The sequence below is a fragment of the Chinchilla lanigera genome, unplaced genomic scaffold, assembly GCF_000276665.1.
Source record: "Chinchilla lanigera isolate Chin_1 unplaced genomic scaffold, ChiLan1.0 scaffold00021, whole genome shotgun sequence".
Taxonomy (NCBI): domain Eukaryota; kingdom Metazoa; phylum Chordata; class Mammalia; order Rodentia; family Chinchillidae; genus Chinchilla; species Chinchilla lanigera.
The window spans coordinates 29,419,187-29,429,404 of record NW_004955422.1 but is presented as its reverse complement, the minus strand read 5'-3'; the positions used below and the strand labels follow the sequence as shown (position 1 = coordinate 29,429,404).

The 10,218-nt window shown below is 46.0% G+C and overlaps 1 long non-coding RNA gene across 1 annotated transcript; it reads right to left on the bottom strand.

Annotated features, from left to right (window-relative positions):
• Positions 1–2,320: 2,320 nt before the first annotated feature.
• LOC102021564 lies at positions 2,321–9,342 on the bottom strand. Its single transcript, XR_001233889.1, has 3 exons — positions 9,234–9,342; positions 3,709–3,891; positions 2,321–2,403 (listed from the first exon to the last, which is right to left on the bottom strand). It is a non-coding gene; the product is annotated as an uncharacterized LOC102021564 (long non-coding RNA).
• Positions 9,343–10,218: the final 876 nt, after the last annotated feature.

The following is a 10,218-nucleotide window of genomic DNA, read 5'->3' as shown; positions in this document are numbered from 1 at the left end:
GGGTGTGGGTGTGTGTGGGTGTGTGTGGGTGTGTGTAGGGGGTGTGGGGTGTGGGTGTGGATGTGTTTACGCTCACATGCTTCATGAATATGACAAAATGTTGGTGGAAAAGCATGGGCTTTGAAACTAGAAAAAAACCCACGTTCAATCCCGTCTCAGGCATTTGGTCTCTGTGAGACCTGGGACATCATTCAGCTTCCTTTCCTCACCTTGAAATTAGAGGTGATAATTCCTATCCCATAGGATTAAATGTCTTTGAATGTTTGGGAATGTCCTGTGTATATCTGGGCACTGGGTACATTTTTAGGAATGCACTGTAATATTTAAGAATATGCCACCTAAATAGTACACTTTTTTAGGCCTCAACTTTCTCAACTGGAAAGTGGGGATATTAATAACCCTACTCTATACATATTAGTGTGAGAATTCAATCAAATTGTTGTTTACTAGCATGGTGCTTTCAACACAACATGTATTCCATAAATTATACCTATTCCTGCATTTCCATGCATTTCTTTATTCTTTTTCCTATGTATGTACTCTCTGAAGGACAACATTGCAACCTTATTTTTCATAGTCAACATTATGAGACTCATTTTCATTGCTTTTGTATCCATTTTTATTTTTTATCACTGTATAGTATTCCATTGTGTAAACATAGAAGATGTGTTTATCTTTTTTCCTGTTAGATTTTTTTGCTATTACAAATAGTGCTGATGTGAACATTATACATGCCTCTTTGAGCACACGTGTAAGTTTCCCTCTTCATCTATCCACTCTGTCATCTTGTGAATTTCAGTTTGCCCTGGGCTAACTACCCTTAGGGTCCAAACATGGCCACTCCAGTCCCAGGCATCAAAGGCAGACATGACAAGGTCTGGTAGAAGCAAGAAGGCTACTTCTTCCTGACCCTCTCCCTTTCATCACCAAAGATTCTCGTCCTCCATCAATCTTCACTTGTTTTCTCATTGGTCAGAACTGGATCACATGACCACCTTCAAGCCAGTCATTGGCTTAGGTTAATCAGGATTAACCTAATGATTAACCCTGATGATCTAACATGGCTGCACCAGGAAGAAAAGCTATCTGAGAAAAAAAACTACAACAAAAAAATAGAGGAGATTATATGTCAGATAGATCACTGTTCTGGTTACTATACTGTGTAACAAACAACCTCAACACTCAGTGGCATAAAACAATCATTTTTTTTATAGATTTACATGAGTCAAGAAATTGGGCAAAAAACAAAAGTGAGTCCAACTTGTCTGAGGTCTCAGCTAGGAATCTCAGACTGAGGTGACTGGGTAGCAGGGACTGCAGTCACCTGGAGGTACCCTCACCTGTCGGGAGGTAGACACAGGCAGTAAGCTGGATCTCATCTATATATGGACCCTCCACATGGTCTAGAGTATTTCTTCCCCTTGCTGCTATAAGAAATTACCAAAACCTTCGTAGCTTGAAAAACACAAATGTGTTATTTTATGATTCTCTAGGATGGCAGTCCAGGGCCTCCTTAGCTAACTTCAGGGTGCCAGCAGGTCTGCATTCCCTTCCAAAGGCTCCAGGAGAGAATCTGTCTCCCTGGATTTTCCAGTTTCCAGGTGTCAGCTGCTGTCCTTGACTTGAGCCTCCTCCCTTCATCTGCAAAGTGAGTAGCAATGGGCCTAGTCTATCCTGACAGCCATCTCTCAGGTTCTCCACTTCTGCCTCTCTCTTCCACCCTGTGACTACGTTAGCCTACCAGACAACTCAGAATCATCTTCTTCCCTCAGAGTCAGCTGATTAGCAACTTTCCTTCCATCTGCAATTTAACCCCCCTTTGCCATGTAACGTAACATACAGGTTCCATAACATATGAAGACTGTCCGGAGACTAGGATATGAGCTTCTAAGGGAGCTGTTTTTCTGCCTGCCATAATGGGATAAAGAATAGGCGGTGGCTGGACCCTCATCCTTGCCCTTGCCCCCATCTTGTTCTAATGAATAGATAGAGAAGGCCCTAAATTGAAGGGTCTCCCCGCAGTACGATGTCAGAGTGCTGGACACTGTCCCTAGAGTCTGATCTTGCCTTCCTTCCTCTAGCCCGTGCTTTTCTCCAGGTGCACCAGCTTCTCCAAACCTCCACTGCACAATCTCTACCTGCTGAGAGGAAACCCTCCTCCCTGCTCGCAGATGTAGGACTTGCATCGGACTTCTCACCCTCCCGCAGCAGTGCAGCTTCAGGAGCTTCAGTTCTGGGGTGGTTAGCACCGCCGTCATCCCAGCAGGGCAGTGAAGGGTGCCCTGTGCTCTAGCTCTTCCAGGCTTCCAGGCCAGTCCAGAGTGAGTGTGGCTGCTCCAAGTCCAATCCTCTTCAAGACCTGCCCCCTCTCTGGATGATGATGGATGCATTTTCACATAATTGCTAGGAAACAGTTGTTGAATCTTACACGTGTGTATACACACTCACACACACACACACACACACACAATTTATTCTGAAGCCAAAACCAGAAGTCACTAACTCAGCGCTCACAGAATCAGACAGGTGACGCACATCAGTGAAGCATCCTGAGAGACTGGATAAGGGGCATTAAGGAGCATCGAGGTTTATGGCAAACTGAAGCACCTGCCTTTCCCAAAGGGAGGTGAGTACTAAGCTGCCTGTCACCAGTGTTAAGATGTGAACCCAGTACTGCCACATAGTTTATTCAGTTTTTCTTTTAAAAACTTAGACGGGCGTGGTGGCACACGCCAGTACTCCCAGCACTCGGGAGGCTGAGGCAGGAGGATCTTTGCAAGTCTGAGACCAACCTGGGCTACAAAGTAAGCTCAAGTCTAGCCTGAACTGCACAACAAAATCCTGTCTCCAAAAGACCAAACAAATAAAATAAAATAAAAAATTAAAAATGGCAGCCAGATTTTTATGTGAAATACTTCTTTTTTTCTTTTTTTTTTTTTTCTTTTTTTTAAAGAGAGGGTCTTGCTGGCCTTGAACTCACTCTGTAGCTGAGGCTGGCCTCGAACTTGCAGCAATCCTCCTGCCTCAGCCTCCAAAATGTTGGGATTACAGGCAAGAGCCTCCACACATGGCTCAGTTCTTAAATAATTCTTGCTCATTCCTCCCCTAGACTACACCAGCACTGGGACAGAAGAACCCAGGGCCTCCACACTGAGCTATGCCTCCAGCCTGTTTTCATGTTTTACTTTGAGACAGGATCTCACAAAGTTTCCCAAACAGGACTCGAATTTGTGATCCCCTGCCTCAACCTCCCAAAGTGCTGGAATTATAAGCATGTACCCCTGTGTCTGGCTACTAATTCCAATTTTTAAAAACCCTGGCATGGTATGTCCACCAGCCACCAGCAAAACATGTCCAAATTCTGACCAGAGGTTGACATTTTATAACTTCTGATCCAAACCCACATAGTGATAGAGAAATGCATTCTCCATCATTCCTCAGTCTACAAGGCTGCCCCTTGCACCACATAGTTGGTACATAATTATAAAGAACAGCTTGTTCCTTTCTTCAGCTCTTCCCTGGCCCTCCTTCTAGAAGGAGTGTTCTTCCAGACTTTGGGACGCCGAGGATGCCAATGCCAGGTAGCATATTTTTTAAATTGAACTTTGACTTGTAGTACTAATATATTTCTACTATACAAATAAGTCATAACAATGAGAATATATGGTAAAAGAATATATATAATGTACTTATCTGTGAAGTACTTACCAGTGAAGCTGCCTGCAGCTTCGCATGATAGGAATCCTTATAAGAACATTCTTTAACAAGATGTCTAGAGGTAGGCAATTTAGGGTTGATTCATCATCCCTCCCATATCAGGACATTGGGTCTGCATCTCCAGAATTCTCCAGGCATTTCCCTCATGGCTGGAATGACCGCCACATTCTTAGACTGTATCCCAAGCAAGAAGAAAAGGGAAACATCAGGCAGTATTTGTCAAGGTGAAAACCATTTGCTAATAAATTTCCCTTCATCTAGCTACAAGGGATACTATAGCAAAAAGGAAAGAGATTGCCACACCTGCCCTGGGCCAGTTATGATTCACCACTTTGGAGCTCCAAACAAGATGCTGCTGTGAGCAGGGCCAAGTAGGTGAGGGTCAGTGGATGGGTGATCGCAGTGTCTGCCGCAGCCCCGTCCCACTCCACTCCCAGGCCACACCCACCCTGAGTAGTGTGGGGTTTATCCTTATGGCGTTTTTCAACCCACCTCCCTATACACTGTGGCAGATGTTTAGCTTTTTTCTTTTCTTTTTTCTCTTATTTCCTACCAAATTATGAGAACTACAATTTTGTTGTTCTCTTCTCTGGGGAATCAAGAATAAACCCTGATTGATTTAAGCCAGAGACTGATTTAAAAGAGGAACCTACAAGCCAGCTCTGGCCAAAGAAGTGCGAAGGAAAATTGGCTGGAGGGTTCCAGGAAAAGTTTCTTTGCTCTTAAAAAAAGAGTTGAAAATAAAAAACAGAAAGCTGCAGCTGGAAGACACAGTCCTTTTTCTTCAGCTGGTGACTGGAATGTATAAACGTGGTGCTGGAATGGTAGCCACCATCTTGCAGTTAGGACAGGATCTAGTCACAGGATGGCAAATTACAGGACAGGATGTAGCTGAGCCCTCGATAAGGAAGTCAAGCCCCTGAGCTAACCAACCTCAAGGCTACCCTGCCTCTAGACTTATTGTTAGGTAAAATAATATGTCTCAGTGTTTGATCAAGTGATAAAACACAATGTATCAAGATTCATGAGATGCATCTAAAGCAGTGCTTAGAGGGCAATTTAGCTTTAAATGCTTATATTAGAAAAGAGGAAAAATCTCAAATAAATGATCTATGTTTCTGTCTTTTTTTTCTTTTTGAGACAGGGTTTTGCTATGTGGTTCAGGCTGCCCTTGAACTCACTTTGTGGCCCACTCACTTTGTGTTTGATAGTTTTATGTGTCAAGGTCAAAAATCACCCGTCTGAGGGTTGTTTGGTTTTTTTCACATAAGTGTAGCTATAGTCACATCCATTAGAATTGAATTCATTCGCAAGGAATGAAACCCAAAATAGCAGTGATAAAAACAAGACAGAAGCATATTTCTTTTTTTGAGGGGGCGGGTTTCTGGTACCAGGAATCGAACTCACAACCTTGCACTTGCCAGGCAGGCGCTGTGCCACTGAGCTAAATCCCCAGCCCCTTGAAGCGTATTTCTTTACCATATACAAGTGCAGAAGCAGGCAGTCCAGGGTTGGCATGACATTCTATGGGGCTGGGTCCCCGGCTCCTTTGACATTGTGTTCCACAGCCTTCGATACAATGTGCTGTTCAGGCCACAGCCATCACAGCCACATTCCAGCCCACAGGAAGTGAAAAGGAACAACTAAGGCACAACCTTTCTGAAAATTCACTCACCACCTCTGCTTACATCTCACTGGCTTTCCGAGTCCAGGAAATGTGCTTTATTCTAAACAGCCATGTGCCAGCTCAGAATAGACACTGGGGGGCAGCACACAATCTCTGTACAATATTCTGCATATACTAGCTATAATTTGCTTTTTTTATTGAATGTATCCTAGTTTCCTATTCTTACCAGAATATATAAGTTCACCATATTATTTTGAGTTATTTTGTGCTTTTTGTCTAGCTACCTAAGATAGATACAAGGCCAAGCATGGTGGCACATGCCTGTAATCCTAGCACTGGGGAGGCTGAAGCAGGAGTATTGCCTTGAGTTCAAGGTCATCTTGGGCCGCAAAGTGAGTTCAAGGGCAGCCTGAACCACATAGCAAAACCCTGTCTCAAAAAGAAAAAAAAGACAGAAACATAGATCATTTATTTGAGATTTTTCCTCTTTTCTAATATAAGCATTTAAAGCTAAATTGCCCTCTAAGCACTGCTTTAGATGCATCTCATGAATCTTGATACATTGTGTTTTTCATTATCATTCAGCTCAAAATACTTTCTGATTTCCCCTGTGATTTCTTCTTTTGCTCATAGCTTATTCAGAAGAGTATTGTTTGACTTCCAAGTATTTGAGGGTTTTCTACACAGGTACATCTGCAGCACTGGGGATTGAACCCAGGGCCTTTGCACTAAGCTACATTCCCAGCCCTTTTTTTACTTTCTATTTTGAAACAAGGTTCCAAGTTACTGAGTTTCCCAGGCTGGATTAGAATTTGCAATCCTCCTGCCTCAACTTCCCAGAGTGTTGGAATTACAAGCATGCACCGCCACACCCAGCTCTCCGTATCTTTTTCTGTTATTGATTTATAGTTTAACTCCATTGAAACTTTGAGACTTGCTTTATAATTCAGTATGTGATCTACCTTAGTGTGTGTTCCATGTGCACTTGAAAGGAGTAAGTATTCCACTGCTGCTGGGTGAAGTACTGTAAAATGTTGTTTAGGTCAAAGTGGTTAATAATCCTATTTAAGTCTTTCACATCTAAAAAACAAAGCCTTCCCTATCTAGATATATGTGATATATACCTACGTGTTTTAGTAGTACTAAGAAAGAAGCGTCAAGATCTCTACCTATAAATATGAGTATGTCTATTTCTCATTTTCATTTTGTTAATTTTTTCTTTACCTTGTTCTTTTTTCATGGCTGTAAAATATTCCACTTATGGATATACCATAACATATCTCACCCATTAAAGGACATCATGGCTAGTGCAGTTCTTTTGTCCTGATTAACAACATGGCAATGAACACTTTTACACACATAGGAAGAATCACCAGATTCAAATTTACCAAAGGGGCATGTACATTTTACATTTTGACAGACACTGCCAAGCTGCCTCCAAATGGCTGGGATATACTGGCTTTTATTTTTTTTTTCAGATAAATAATGCCCAATTCTCAACACCGTGATAGACACTGAATATTATCAGTCTTTTCTTTTTTGTCATTTTGTGGGGGACAGGATGAGTGAAAGAATGTTGGCAAAGAAGGTGTCTTGTTGCTTTCTTGGCTTTCCTTAATTGTCATAAAATCAAGCAATATTCCATTTAATGGCTGTGCCCCTTAGCTAACCAAAACCTCAGAGAAGCCTTGAAATTCCAACTTCTATTAAACTTTAGTCTAGACTATTCCACTCTTTATCCTCAGCCTCGGTAGAGAAATGTTCTTACTTCCAATCACCAGCACCATGTTCAGGGCAGGAAGTCTGAGATCAGCCAGATCCGGGTTTGAATCCTTCCTGCTTAGCCGTATGCAGCTCTTGTGACCTAAAGCAGATTACCTGGCCTCTCAGAAACTTCAGGCCTTCAGTTTTACAAAGAGGAGGACAAGCACTTGCACCAGCATTTTGTAGATTGAGTGTGTGAAGCACCCCAAACAGCACTCAGTGCCTAGTGGGCACTGATAATTATTATCTTTCAAATAGGAATTCATCAGACACTTGCTAGGTGGAAAGCACTGAGACAGGCTGTTTTCTTGGGTTGTTTCATTAGTCTTCACAGCAGAAAGAGATGGTACCGTTTTACATATAAGGAAAACTGAGACACCAAAGTATTCCATACCCTTTCCACAGGCACACAGTAATGAGCAGAGCTAAGGATGAAACCAGAAGTGCCTGGGCTGGGTGTGGTGGCACATGCCTATAATCCCAGCAGTCGGGAGGCTCAGACAGGCGGATTGCTGTGAGTTCGAGGCCAGCCTGGGCTACAAAGTGAGTTCAAGTCCAGCCTGAACAGCATAATGAGACCCTGTTGAAAAGAAAAGAAAAGGAAAAAGTGCCTGGCTCCTAAATAGGCCTGTTTCCCAGGGTAGCCAGCTCATTTCACAGATTAGCAAACTGAGGCCTAAGGAAATGGAATGATACATAACATTAGATGGGTAAGCAGCAGCCAGTTAATTAGCTACTTCCCCCTCTTCTAGGGCCTGGGTGTCCAGCTGGGGAAGAGCTAGAGACAGCAGAGTAAGGACAGCCACCCAGCAGAGGAGTCAAGAGCATGGAAAATGTCTCCTGCAGCCAATTTTCCTGCGGAGCCCTGCCTGCAGCTCGGGCTGGGAATGGAAAGCGTGCGGGAGGAGGAGCAGCCCGTCCATCCGGAGAAACTGTTTGCACAGTCCTGCCGGGAGAGGCCAGGGAGGGGCGGCTCCAGGAGGCAGAGGATGTGGCAGGCGCCCAGGGCTGGGCCTCCTGGGAGAAGAACAGGCGTCTGAGCTCCCTGCTTCCTCTGTGGGCTCCCTCTCTGCCAGCGCCCACTGGGCTCCACCCACTGGTCTGGGCATCAGCCGCTCGAGGAGCCCAGCCACTGGCAAGCCCGACTCTCTGGGGATGAACACTGCTGACTCAGGGAGGGCGCGGTGACCAGGCAGAAGGACTGACCCTGCTCTCAGAGCTCTTCAGGGCCGGACATTGAGAGCCATGGGCCACACCGGATGAAGCCCAGTCTCTACGACACCGGGGTGGCCTCTCTGCCCTGAAAATCTCCCTGTGCTCCTCTCTGTGCCCGACAGTCCACCCTTGTAGATGCAAGCAAGGCCTGGTGTTCAGATGCAGCCGCCACTCCAACTGTCAAATATTTCAATACAGTCCTGCCAGTCATTAGCAACCCCTGTCCCCAGTGCCCTCCAAGTCCCCTCTAGGCATAAAGGTCACGTGGATCCTCCTCAGGGACCGCCCCCCCACAGCCACAGAAGAGGTAACAGCTGGCACAGCGGGGCAGTTTGGGGCCGTGCGGATTGGATCGTCCTCAGTGGGTGACAATCAAAACCACTGTTGACACTTTCATCTCACTTCTGGAAACAACGCTTTGGCTTACAACTCATTTCCTGTTTAAAAGCAAATGGTAGAAATTTAGAACAAAAGGAGCCTTCTGCAATCTTTAAATTTTCCAGTGAGGAAACTAAGGCCCACAGGGAAGCAGAGACTTGCCCAAGTTCCCACAGCCTATCCCTGAAGAAAAGGCGTTAGGACATGGGTCCCTGGCTCCTGACACGCTCCCTGGGCATCAGCGAATCTGACCCCACAAGCACTGAACTTTCGCAGATGACAGCAGCAGGTGAAAGGGAGGAATCTGTCTCAAGGCAGAAGCTACAGCCGAGCACCTATCTCCTACACCTGCTGCCATCATCATGGCAACAGTCTCTTTGGTCACTATCTCCACAGAGATGGTTGCTGTGGCAATCACCACCCAGGGCATCAACTTCCTACACACAAGCGCCTTAAGATAAACCCAGAAGCAAAGCTACTCCACAGCCCAGACCCAGATCCGAGCTCCAAAGAGGAAAGAGACTTGTCTCACCTCTCCCAACAAGTCGGTGTTGTCGGCAAGTTCTCCGACTGCCCAGCCCAAGGCTTTCCCACTGCCGTCCCTTTCTGCCCTGACACCCCCACTTTCCTGCCTGCTTGGTGCTTCCCACATTCCTCCAGGCCTCAGTCAGGATCGCCTTCCCACGGCCTCTCACCCTTGGTGGCCTGTCAGCAGCTCATCCTCCTGGGAGCCACCGACTTGTGCTTATCGGAGGACTCATCACAGCGGGTTAAGCATTAGCTGGGGCTCCCTGAAGACCAGAAAGCCTTCACCGCCCTTTGCCCTCCACAGGAAATGATCTCCAGTAGTGGAACTTTGGGCACCACACTCAGAACTGAGGGGCCGTCTGGGGAGATCAGGCCCTGCACACAGAGCCCTGCCAGGCAGAGCTGCTGCCCTGCTGGAAGGACCTCTGGGCTGGGGACCCCACAGGCTTGGATCCCACCCCCGCTAAGCCTGGTCCCTTCTTGGCTTTTAGCATCTCCCTCATCAGCTCCAGGGTTCCATGTCCCCTCTGGAGAGATGAGACGAGAGAATTCTATTGTTCCCCACCAACCCCATCGTAAGGCTGCTGGGACCACAGGCCACCAAGCACGTTAGGATCACCATACAAGGGGTGGCCATGGCTTAAGGAACCAGCTCACCTTCCTGAGTCTCCTAGAATAAAGGAAAGGCAGGACTGGAAAGGTGTTCCACACCCAGGGAAGGCCTGGAGGGAAAATAGGAGCTTGTAAAGAACCTAGGGAACCTACGAATACTCAGTGTGTGATGAAGTGCAAGGATGGAGAGGAGCCTAGAAGCCAGGGGTGACTGAAAAAAGATCACTTAGTGGTCCCAGGGCTGAGGACAGTGCCCTATGGACCTCAGGACTCACTGCAGGACACAGCTCTGTAGGATGAAGGGTGCTTGGGGGCAAAATGACCTAGGTGCACTCCAGGGAAATCCTTCACTCATGCGTTCATTCAATGAATACGAG